The following is a 10,328-nucleotide window of genomic DNA, read 5'->3' as shown; positions in this document are numbered from 1 at the left end:
ATCTCTTTGCTGCCTGCCTGTCTACGGGCACGGTGGAAGAGCTTTCTGCAAACACAAGAGTTTCTCTGCCTGAGCATGACTGATGGGCAGGGACATTCCCAAGGGTTGTCCTCTCCAGCTGCAGCAGCCCAGCACTGGAACATGCCCACTTGGGGTGATGCCAAAAGCACTCCCCTAAGAGGGTGGCATTTAGGGTAGGTAGGATCTCTCATTAATTTAGCAGCAAAGCTAAGCATATGTGAATTATCCCCTCCATCCCCCCAGCTTTCTAATGACTAAATTCAAGCAGACTTCTGATGGCCATCCCCACCATACCCAAGTTCGTTCTCCAGAAAAGGAAAATATTAGAAGTTTTCAGTGGACTGAGGAGACAAGCAGGGCAGAAGGTTTGCCTTAAATTTGTTTTGAGACACAGCTGAACAATTGTTACTAAATGAAAGAAAAAAAGCAAAACAAACAAACACAAAAATGAGTCAGACGAGCATAGGGAAACATCGGCAGCACAGGTACTACAGCAAAATGTAACCACCTGAAAAACAAGGATTATGATAAAAAAAAGTATCAGAGTATCTGCTGAGTTAGCCATACTATCAGTAACAATGTATAATGCCTGGATAACTGCAGAAAAACTTAGGGCTACACATTCATGTGAGAAAACATTAGAAATAACAATTGTTAGAGCCTGCAGAGTATAACTCGCCATTAGTGATACTTGTGAAAACGTAAGGCTGGTCTTTTAAGATAGGATTTCTGCATAACGGCTTAGCCTGCAGAACTAAAGGGCAATGTTTAACAGCCATCCTTCGGCCCTCAATAATTTTTAACTCGCATCTCCCCATCCTGCGAGAGTCGGTGCTGCTGCGCGGTTGCGCGGCGGTGCCACAATTTGCACGCAACGTGTTTTCCTTTTTTTTTTTTTTTTATTTTTATTTTTATTTTGTTTGGGGGAGTGGGGGGGAAATAAGACCGCCCCCTTCTTTTTGGTGAAGATGGGCCCCTAAAAGGGAAGCGCCCCAGTCCCGCAGCGGGCTGCATTTAAAGACTCGCCCTGTGAGGGCGAAGCACTTTTTTTTTTTTTTTTCCTCCTCTTTTCCTTTCTTCCCCCCTCCCTCCCCTTTTTCCCCTTCCCCCCCCCCCCCGGTGGGTGCAGGGCTGGGGGGAGCGGGGCTGCCATTGTCCCCGGGGGCGGGCAGCGGGACAGCCCCGCGGCCCGGGGGGACATCGGCCGGGGGTGGCGGCGCCTCGGTGCCGCCCGGCTCGGCCCGGCCCGGCTCGGCCTCCCCCAGCTCGGGGCCCGGCCGCTGCCGCCGTGCCCGGGGGCAGGGGGGGGGAGTGCCTTGTGCCTCCCCCCGCCTCCTCCCCGTCCAGCCCTCCTCTGGGTAGAAGGGGAGGAGGAGGAGGAGGAGGAGGGCGAGTGGTGGGAGGGTCTCTGCATTGAAATAAACAAGCAGGCAGTTATTAAAACGGGAACATGGCGGCCGCAGCCCCAGCTTCAGCTTCGGCTTACAAAGCGAAGGTCAGCGCCGCCGGCGGCCGCGGGGGACGCCGCTGACCCCGGTACCGGCTCCCGCACGCCCCCCTCGGCCCCGGCTCGGCAGGGGGGGGGTGTGCCCCGGCCCCCCCCCCCAACGCCTCCCCGACGGGCACCGGGGGCCGCCCGGGGCCGCGGAGGGACGGCGGTGGCGGGCGGCTTCCCCCGCGCTGACGCCGGCCGAGGGGAGCGGGGGGGTTATGGGGGGGGGGGGAAAACCGGGCGGGGGTCGCGGCCCCCTCGGCGGGGAGGTGAAGGGGAAGAGGGGCTGCGGGGCCGCCCCTCGTGGGGGCATCGCGCGCGCACACCCCCTTTTTTTTAGGGGGGGGGAGGTAGTGCCCCGGGACGCCCCCCCCCCCGTTGTGGGGGGGGTCGAGGGGTGCTTGCACCGCACCCTGCCGCCGCCGGGCCGGGGGGGGTCGCTTCGCTGCGGCCAGGCCGGCCGGAGGTGGGGAGCCGCCTCTCCGCGGCTGCCGGGGGGAGAAAGTGGGGGGAAGGCAGGGGGCGCCGCGGGGGGGCGCGGGCATCCGTCGGCGGAGGGCATGGGGCAGAGCGGGGCGAGGGGGGGGATTTCAGAGGGGTGTTGAGGATCCCCCCCCCCCCCCCCACACACACACACGGGAAACTTGCAGGGAGGGTCTCTCCGTCCCCGCTGACAAAAGGGCTGATTTGGGGAGCAGGGCGGTGTTCGCCCCCTCCCCTTCCCCCGGCTGACAACGGCTCGGGGCCGAGCCGGCCGCCCCCTTCCCTTTTCCCTTCCCCATCCCGGCTGGGCTCTGCTCGGCTCCTCCAGGTGCCCTCTGCCCTTCCCGGTGGGCCGGGGAGCGCGGGGGGAAGGAGGGGGCAAAGCGGGCAACTTCTGCGAACTTTCTGCGCGGGGGCTGCGCCTGCGTGTGCGCGCAGCGCCGGGCCGGGCCGGGCCGGGCCGAACCGGGGCCGGGCCGGGCCGAGCCGAGCCGCGGAGGCTCCGCGTTCGCGCAGCCCCGGGGCGGCCGCCGCCTCCCGGGAGGGGTGGGTGGGGTGGGGGCCCGGCCGCCGCAGTGCCGTGTGGCTGCGTGTGTGCGCGGGGCGGGGAGGACGAGGACGAGGAGGAGGAGGAGGAGGGATGGCAGCCGGCTGGGCGCGGGGTCCCCGTGCGGGCGGGGCGGGCGGCGCCGCGCTCACCGCGGGGCTGCAAGGACGGGGGGGCCGCGGCGGTGGTGGCAGCGCCGGGAGCGGGGCCCCACGCTTTTGGGGCGGGGGGGGAGGGGGGGGGGGAGAGGTGCCCCAAGCCCTCCTCCCCCCGCGCAGCGCGGTTGTTGCGCCCCTCCCCGCGCCGCGGGGGCGCTGCGGGCCCCCCGCTGCCGCCGCGCTCCTCGGGGGCCGCCGGGCGCGGAGTAACCGCGGAGTAACCGCGGTGTAACCGCGGTGTAACCGGAGCCGCGGGGTCCGAGCTGGTCTCACCCTCGCTACTCGCCTCCGAAGTGCGTGTGTGCAGCCCGCTGTCTGAACGCACTTGTAATTTAGCCAGGAAACAGCCTCCTTGTGAAGGGAGGCCGGCTTGCTTGTTGGGCAATAATCGATTGCTGGGTTTTCTTCATATGCGTGTATTTTATTTCGGGGTAGTCGGTTCGGTTGTAAAGCCTATTCACCTGCTTCCTGCAATATTTTTATGCTGTTTAAGAATAGTTTGAGCTCAGCGTATTGTGTCTGCCTATGACAGTTACAGCAAAGCTCTATTGCCACTGTAAATAAGTAGGCAGTTTAAGGCTGCCACTCTTTTTACTTAAAGCATTTTTTTTTTGGTTGTTGTTCTTACTTCGCTGCCATTGTGGCTGACGGCAGTCATTTGTTTTCATCCCGTTGGGTTTTTATGTGCTGAAGTATGAAATCAACTCTGGCCGGTTAATTTCCTCGCTTCTTACAACCTGATAGTGGCGTTGGGCCACCTGGTGGGCTCCTCTCGTGGGGGATCCCTCCAAGAGGCCGCCTGGGCAGGGGGAGCTGCTGATCCACTGTGCTGGGCGCTCGCAGAGAAATGGCAGCGTTGGGTGCCCTCGAGAACCTCATACTGAAGCTGTTATTCCCCAAAGCGGCGTTCTTGTTCCCTTATGAACAGTGTAAGACCCCTGTGAATGAAAACTGGCCGTTTTACCACAGATTGTGTAGGTCCTGCACCTCCTACGTAGTTTTCAGAACATTTGCTTGTTGACGTCAGCAGTGGTGTCATAAATAGGGTACATCAGGCTCATGCAAATTTGCACATACATGTGTTTGCAGGCACGTGTGGACACCCATGAATTTGTGTTCCTTACTTTGACATTTCTAATATAGCCTTCAAGTAGCTGTATTACACTGGAACACAGAAGTTGGCTGCAGTCTGTCATGGGAGATAAAGATGTAAATTTGCCCCCCTGCTCTCCCTAGGTTATTCCCCAAGTTTACAAGAGGTGCTGTGGTAAGCTTAATGTCCATTTGTGATCCGGGGTCTTGAGCAAAATACTCAGTCATGGAATCAACCCTCAGAAATATTCAGAACAGCTTTAAAAAGAATGGTTGATCTTAAATGTCATACAAATATTTGAAGAATCATGTAATTTTCAGTATGTTTGTATCTCATTTTGGTGAGCATTATGTAATAAATGCCTGACAAAGGTGGTGTAATTATGTCTTTCTTTTTTCAGCCGGCAAGTTCTTTTATTTCACGTAAAAGCTGAAGGTTTCTCAACTTCATATTTTCTCAAGCTTGTGGTCTTTACTAGCAAAAGGATCCATATACTACACTGATACTTCATGAGTATCTCTGTAGTTTCTGAAGATGCTTTTTTTGCAAGATGTGTAGCTCTTCTTGTGTTCCTCTTTGTGTGTCCTGGTGGTGTCAGTGCTATATTCGAAACTCAAGACATTTGAGGAAGGAATACGTTATTCCTATCAAGAATGATACTGTTGGAATAAGACAGTTCAGTTTTAAGTTCTTAAACCATAGCTACATAATTTGAGAGTGAAAATGTTCAAAGATCGTTCCCCTTGGACAAAAATGGGAAAGTATTAGGGATTTGTTCACGTAGGAAGTAGCGTATTGTATTAAACTGAAGCCATGAAGTCAAGATTAACTATTTAGGAATATTTGTGTTTTTATAATCCTTTAGGATGCAGCTTGCTCACTGTAAGTCTGCAAGACTCTGTCATGAGAATGAAAGTGTTGACACTTCCCTCCATCGCTGAAAGAGAGTAAGAGCTAGTCCATCTGCAGAGAGCACAGGTTTTTCAGCAGGAAGAACAAAGTCATTGGGAAAGACAGCTGCTGCTACAATGCCCACAGTCTTCTGGTCTTTCCCTTTGTTGCTGATGTCACTGTCTTATTGGCAAAATCTGGGGCTCAGCGTTGAGCCTGAGTTTTGGTAGCACCTGAAATGAGAATTGTGGAAATTGCAGAGGCTTGTGAGACTTAAAGCCTTGAGGATGCTGTCAGCTCATTGAAGAGAAAAAGCTGAGCGTGAGACTGGTGCCAAATTCAAGTATAAATGTAACTCTCTTTGTCTGCTCAGTACTAATTGTGCGCTGAAGAAAGGCAATACTGAGCTAATGCTGTTTCTGCCAAATTCATTTTTTGTATGTTTGCTGTGCTTAGCCTCTCTAAACAATGCAATTTGTATTCAAGTACGTATAAAGTATTTAACAAATTCCACGCGTTTTCTTTAGAATTCTTACCTACATTAAAATGTTCAGTATTCATTTATTTCTGTGTTTGGCTTCTGGCTTCTGAGGCCAAAGGTGAGATGTGTTGTTACACGGTATATACCCTTGTGTGTGACTTAGCATTTTAAACTAAGGACAGAGTAATGTTGATATTTACTTTTGTAGAAGGTGTATTACAGCATCCATTCATGCACTCGTTTTCTACTGTTAGCTAATTTAGTTACAGATGGCTACTCTGGCAGGATCCCTTATTTTTATTTTTAAATAAGGTGAAGTTCAGTGCACTACTTTATTTGTGTTAGTTGTTAAAACATTCTCATGCTCCTGGTGGCAGATAAAGACAAATCTGTCAATGTAATGCTGAGAGCAAGGGAGGCGGAGAGGGAGAAACAGGGAGGGACTGGGGGGGGGGAACCCTCCTGAGCATATGGAGACATCCAGAAAAAGATGTGCATCGTCAGCTGTGATTCCATTGTGTGCTTGCAGACAGGAGCTGAGCTTTTCTTCTCCTGGGAATTTAAACCTTACAGAAGTATTCTTTGACTTTTACCCGTCAGGGTAATCGAGCTTAGATAACGTGCGCTTCACATGTTTATTATAGATAGTATTTTGATAATATTTGTAAGATTTCAGGGGAAACGTGAAACACAAGGAATCCTGCTCTGTGTTGGAGTTGCAGTTTGAGCAGGCGTGCATATAGGTGAAATGGTAACTTTGAGTAGTAAGAATAATTTGTAATGTTACATCAGTGGTTACATATTACTAAAGCAGCTTACCAGTTCTGAGGCTAATAGTTTGTCAGCAGTATTTGCATTATGCAAACACTCCCTATTTTTAATGATTCAATAGCTTAGCCTCTTCAAAATATACCAAGTAGAAATGGGACATGGAAAATGACAGCTTGCATAGTTTAATCAATTTAGGGTGCAGCATTTAATAAAATAAAAAATCCAAGCTAAAACAAACAAACAAAAAACAACACCACAAATCATCATGGTGTATTTTTAAATAAGGGCTTAAGCAAACAAACAAAAAATCCCAAACAAAACATTTTTGTCAGTGTAGTGATGTGAGTATTCAGAAATAGTATTAACATTAATTTACATAATGAAAAAAACTGAGTGGAAGAAATTCATTTTCTTCTGCTCAGTCCTACATTTACTTATTACCTAGAACAGTGTTTCCTTTCCTGAGCATTTAGAATACTTCTGCTGCTTTATAAAATTACTTGGGGTTGATGAATAGCTCAAAAAATACATCTTGAATGTGGTGGATTCACTGCATTACATTTTGTTAATATTTATGATTTTTCAATCTTGTTCTATGGAAATAAGATGTTATTCAAGTTAAGTGTAATAGAAATTTTACTTAGTTTTATGGAAATAATACAGGCACGATTCCTATGGAAAGTGTATGGTCACTGGGGTGCTTGGCTTTTTGAAGTTTGAAATTAGTTCATTAATTTAAATGTCTAAAGCTATACAACAACACATTAACAATACACTTTTTTTTTCTTCTGCAGCTGCATCATTATACCATTTGAAGTCTTGCATTTCCTTAAATGGCTTCCATAACAATCTCCCATTAATACAGTTACTGGCATATATTATTCTTTCTTTGCTCTCATTTTCACAGCTATAACTGATAGTAAATCTCACTCTTTCTGTGAGTGTGCTCTGATTAGAGTTTTCAGGAGCCTTTTTGTAATATGCTTCTGCTTTTTGCAGGTAACATGCAGCGCCCTCTCTGCAAATCCTAATTACATTTTTTTCTTTTTTAACTTGAAGTTACTCCTTGTTTAGAAAGGATAACGTAACATGGGCTATTTTAGCAAAATATATGGAAACTATTAATGTATTAATGAAAGGGCAGGGAGTTTAGGCGACAAATTAAAGACATCTACTGAAGATGTTAATTTATCCATAAATCTCAGGTAGTACAGGTCACGTGAGCTTCTACGGGGGGGGGGATCCTTGGATATAGTGAGATCATATATCTGATGTAGTGATGACTGAGTGTTGCTATTTTGATGCTTTTTTAGTGAGCTATGTAAGACATATTGTTGCTCTTTGGTAGGATTTATAGTGGACATATCACAATTGGCTGCTTTATTGGCTGCCTCAGTGGAAAAGTCTGGGATTGAAGAATGGGGATGGAAAGTGAAATAACATTTTACTTGTTAGGTCAGGATTATTATGGAATCTTATTCTGTCCATGTGGTAATTCATCTGTGTGTGAACAGATTTAGTTTTTCATTGCTGTCAGTATTGATCTCTAACGAGCCTTACAAATGGATTTTGAAGAAAATTACTCCAATTAAAAACAATGTAGTTTGTCACTTATTTGTACCTCACAGATTATGTAGGAAGTACTAAATTGCATTTAAAAAGAAAACTTTATGAGGGAGGAGGAAGTTCTGCCTATGAATAAATTTGATAGTATATACTGAAACTTTTATTACAGCTAGTTTATGAACTTACAAATTCATCACACACCTGTGTGACAGAATCAAATTTAAAAATAAATAAAGTTAAGGTCATATGCTTTTCGTACCTGTGCAAATGAGAGTTCAGACATCACCTGGTTTACACTGGAGATTACTTTCCATCACAGTCCTTCCATCCTGTTTTGAGTTTGCCAGGTAGCTCTTTGGTTTCCATCCTTTAGTGTTTCTACAGTAATGTCAGGGCTTGCAGACCAACCACTGAGGTTATTCCCGGAAATAAATGCAATTATCTTCAACTAATTTCACTTGCGGCCCTTATACAAATTTGTACCTTGGTCTCCAGAGATACGAGTGATGTCCTCTTCCTTTCCTATCAATTTCTTAGAACAGTTTCATAGAGTAGGAAGATTGTGAGCTTATACAGGTGAATACATTATTTACTTTACCTAATTTCAATTGCAGTTTCAAGGAGAATACTTCTTCTTCAAGTCAAGTCTTCATATTCTTTTTTTAAGAAATCAGAATTTAAAACCAGGATTATGTGATTTCGTTTTAGTAGGACTAGGATACTTGTTGCCTTTATTTTATTTATTTATTTTTTTTGTAAGTCAACCTGTTGATACTTTACTGGCTCTAAAATGCAGCTCTAATAACATAGTTTAAAGCTTTTTTTTTTTTAAGGATCACAGCTTGCTTTGATACCAAGATACTGCGTTTCTAGTGAGGCCTCAGAATGTTTTCTTGCTATGGTTTTTCATGAAATTAATGTTAACTGACAATGACGTCACTTTAAAGACCATTTCTTAACATAAGAGTGAGGGAATCTGAAGATTTTATGTATGTGATCAAAAAATACATTCACTAGGCTTGCATGTATTAAATAAAGGTCTATTCTACATATGTCTGAAAGTGGTTGTCTTGCACTCCCTTCTTTTTAGCTAAACTGTAGTTTGTAGCGTTGATATTTTGTTCTCTTCACAACTTAGAGTCTTTATGGGGCAAGGAGTTAACATATCTTACACTGCTACAGGTAGCTGGAATACAGATGTCCATTTGCACTGTAGAAGAAAGAAATTATTGTGAATGAATGGAAAATAAACATGCGAAGTGTCTTGAAGTCAGGACGTTATTTTGGGCCCTATCAGTTGCACTTAGTTATTATGTTTGCCTTTTAAAAGTTTTCTTTTACTCTTCAGTCTATGAAAGATTGAACGGTGGTGTTGGAAAGCTACAAGTGTGAAGAATAGAAACTATAATATTCCATTTTTATATCATAGCTAATGCTTATAATTTGTACACATTTTAAGGCAGAGGCTCTTTCATCATGTAGGTCTTTGTTTGAGGCCTATATGCAGGCCTTTGAGCACCACTGTTAAAAGTATATTACTGTGAAAGCTGGCTTTGTGCAAGGGTGGTTTCTCTTCGGTTTTCAGGGGCATCGCAAGAACCTTCTGATTCTTGTGGGTATGATTTGCGTGGAATAGGTACTAGCAGTGCCTTGTTCCAGTGTTGCTTTTACTTTGTATTTCAGAAAGGGCTTTGAGAAAGGAAAATAAGGACTAATAGATAACTTCAGTGTGCAGTGTTCATCAGTTTTCCTTACTGATAATCCAGTTTAATTAGAAGTATAAATCTGGAATATACCATGTGTTTGGGTACATCAAGCTTATCACTGGTTTATGTACAATTTAAGACTTTTACTTAAAAAGAAACACTTTGTTAGCAGTTTTTTGAAGATAGTATTTAACCTATGAAACTATCATGTATTGTCTTGGTTTTCAGACAGCCCTATCGTTATCATTTAAAATGTTATACAGATAGAAAAAAAATGAAAATGGCAAGTTTTGCTGATCTTTCATCATTGTGGCACTGTGCCCAGTGAGCTGTAGAGTAGCCATTGGGAATCGCGTTACTCATGTGCAGACACTGAGCAGTGATATTGGAAGGCCACATAGATCAGGAGGTGAGGACCCCAAAATAAATTAGCAGGAGGAACACACCAGCTGTGCTTGTTGAGACAAGATGGTACTTGAGTGGTGCCCATTCTCCTTTGCTGGTGTGCAGCAGTTGAAAAGACAGGCATGATGAGGAGGATTCAGCCCTTCTAGAGTTGGGAGATGAATGGAAAACAATTCTGTCTACACAGACATTCTTGTTGTTATTGCAATCCTATGGCAAAGGGCCATCCCACCATGGCTGGGGCTGAAGCCCTCACTCTCTGCCTTTGGCCCAAAGGGCACCCAGTGGCTATGCCTCATCATCTGCTTGGGCAGTGGCTTCTCCTTACTGAATCCCTCTGAACTGCAGGTGTCTGGCAGAAATTGTAATTCCTGCTAAAATGCTAAATGATCTGGTGTTTTACTTTATAATTTCACTCCAAGACATGACCGTGTTTTGCATGAATGAGGGCCAACTCCAAGGCCAAAATTAAAATTAATAAAAAAAAAAAAAGTGGTTTGTAGACCTTGTATAATTCTTAGGTATTCCTGAGAGAGTAATGTTTTCAGATCTTCTGTGTATGTATTTTATACAAAAATACTTTTTTTATTAGTGGGTCCTCTGAATAGTCTGTTACTGTAGTGATATCCTGCCTGAACTAGAAAAAATTCAGCAGGTCTTATTTGAAGTTTTCTTGTGAGATGGTGATATTGACAGAAATCATATAGTTGTCTA

At 45.9% G+C, this 10,328-nt stretch overlaps 1 protein-coding gene across 5 annotated transcripts in view; it reads left to right on the top strand.

Annotated features, from left to right (window-relative positions):
* The first annotated feature begins 1,280 nt into the window (after positions 1-1,280).
* Positions 1,281-10,328, top strand: part of NCOA2 (nuclear receptor coactivator 2) — a 198,378-nt gene continuing 189,330 nt past the window's right edge. For 2 of the 5 annotated variants that reach the window (XM_080581613.1, XM_080581611.1), the window contains exon 1: positions 1,281-1,516. The gene's annotated coding sequence lies outside the window, so the exon portion shown is untranslated. Of the gene's footprint in view, positions 1,558-10,328 lie in introns of all 5 variants that reach the window. The other 3 variants (XM_080581614.1, XM_080581609.1, XM_080581610.1) reach the window with 3 other exon arrangements.

This window comes from Anser brachyrhynchus, assembly GCF_964034855.1.
Source record: "Anser brachyrhynchus genome assembly, chromosome: 2".
Lineage (NCBI taxonomy): Eukaryota > Metazoa > Chordata > Aves > Anseriformes > Anatidae > Anser > Anser brachyrhynchus.
The sequence above is the reverse complement of the archived record's forward strand: the minus strand, read 5'-3'. Positions and strand labels throughout refer to the sequence as shown.